This window comes from Grammomys surdaster, unplaced genomic scaffold, assembly GCF_004785775.1.
Source record: "Grammomys surdaster isolate TR1022 unplaced genomic scaffold, NIH_TR_1.0 164, whole genome shotgun sequence".
Taxonomy (NCBI): Eukaryota; Metazoa; Chordata; class Mammalia; order Rodentia; family Muridae; genus Grammomys; species Grammomys surdaster.
Genome location: NW_021604612.1, coordinates 4,823,288 through 4,825,473, shown reverse-complemented (window position 1 = coordinate 4,825,473; position 2,186 = coordinate 4,823,288).

Sequence of the window (2,186 nt, the reverse complement as noted above, 5' to 3'; positions counted from 1 at the left end):
AACCCTAGTGATTATTCATTAACAAACTACAGCAGGGGAGTGGGGGCGTAGCTCCTGTCCCCACCGGGACAGCACAGTCTCACAGTGTGGGATCAGATAAGTCCTCCTGAGTCTTAGCTGTGTTGTCTATTAGTTTATTGACCAGCCTAGCAAGTCAAATGTGTTCTGTCTCCTTTTCCTTCCTCACACAGGATGGTTAGTGTCTTAGTCAGGGTTTCTATTCCTGCACAAAACATCATGACTAAGAAGCAAGCTGGGGAGGAAAGGGTCTATTCAGCTCACACTTCCACATTGCTGTTCATCACCAAAGGAAGCCAGGACTGGAACTCACACAGGGCAGGAAGCAGGAGCTGATGCAGAGGCCGTGGAGGGGTGCTGCTTACTGGCTTGCTTCCCCTGGCTTGCTCAGCTTGCTTTCTTATAGAACCCAAGACTACCAGCCCAGGGATGGCTCCACCCACAATAAGCTGGGCCCTCCCACCTTGATCACTAATTGAGAAATGCCATACAGCTGGATCTCATGGAGGCATTTCCTCAAGGGAGGAAATCCTTTCTCCTTTCTCCTTTCTCCTTTCTCCTTTCTCTATGATAACTCCAGCTTGTGTCAAGTGGACCCACAAAACCACCAAGTACAGTTAGTCTTGACCAACAACTCTGTGGGATGGAGAGACACTTGGGGAATTGATAAAGCCCACGTGTGGGTGTGTTCGTGATGACATTCCAGAGATGATTTGATTGGCAGTCGGGATACAAAAGGGGGAAAGGACACAGTTCCATAGGCCTAGCGCTCAGGAGGGATGGAAGGAGGAGAACCCGGACAGAGACTGCAAGCCCCTGAGTAAGTGGCTCTACAGCTGTTGACGTCAACCAGGGATGTCAGAATCCAGCCTCTTCCGCCTTTCAGTGTGAATTGGCACCAAGAACACTCCCACGAGAACTTCCAGGCCATCTGCTTCACACCGAGTGGCTGGAAACAATGGAAATTGATTATATGTAGCCTGAGAGGCCAGAAGTCTGAAATCAAGATGTTTTTCTGTGGGCGGAGGATTCAATCTCTGCTACACTGTACCCAGCTTCCAGTGAGAAGCCCTCCTGGGTGGGTGGTTACTTCCCTTCCACCCTCTCCCTTCCCTCTGCTTGCCTCCCTCGCTGTCTTCTCCTTCCTGGCCTCCCTAGTCTTTCTCCCCGTTCATAGACTTTCTCGTTTTCTCATGGGATGGACGACGGCATCATCTTGGCTGCAGAATTTAGCCTATCCTCATATGAGAGAGACAACGTGCAGAATCTAGGTGGCCAGGTTCCATCCCAGAGTCCAGGGAGGGAAGAGCTGACTGATCCACTTGGACAGAGGTGTCTTCCACTATCCAACCACCATTGGCTAAGAGGTGTGATGTTGAGGGCAGGCTCTGGACTTTGTAAACATGGCTACCAAGGGCTTCCCTGTGAAGTTAGTGATATGCATATTGTTTTAGTTAGGGTTTTACTGCTGTGAAGAGACATCACGACCAAGGCAACTCTTAGAAGCCCCATTTAATTGGGGCTGGCTTACAGGTTCAGAGGTTCAGTCCATTATCATCATGGCAGGAACACGGCAGCATTCAGGCAGGCATGGTGCAAGAGGAGCTGAGAGTTCTGCATCTTCATCTGAAGGCTGCTAGTGGAAGACTCACTCCCAGGCATCTAGGACGGAGTCGTAAAGCCCACACACACAAGTGACAGACCTATTTCAACAGCGCCATACCCCCCAAACAATGCCACTCCCTGGGATGAGTATATACAAACTTATTGCACACTTGTAGCCCAGGAGCCAGGCATGGTGCTAAGTGACCCATCTGTATTTCTGGAACATTCTTCCAGTGGGTTGATATTCTGCTTTGTGTGTGTGTGTGTGTGTGTGAGTGTGCATGTATGTATGTGTGTGTGTGTATGTGCATGCACTTGTATACACATGCATGCATGTGGAGATCAGAGGTCAATGTCAGCTCTCTCTCTCTCTCTCTCTCAGTTGTCACCTTATTTTTTTTACATGATTTTGGAATAATTTAATACTTTAACCTCAGTATGCATCTATATTCTAAGACTATTATTTTAAAGGAATGAATCCTTACAAGACCAAAATAACCCATATAGGTTTAGCCTTTCTTCTTCTTCTTCTTCTTCTTCTTCTTCTTCTTCTTCTTCTTCTT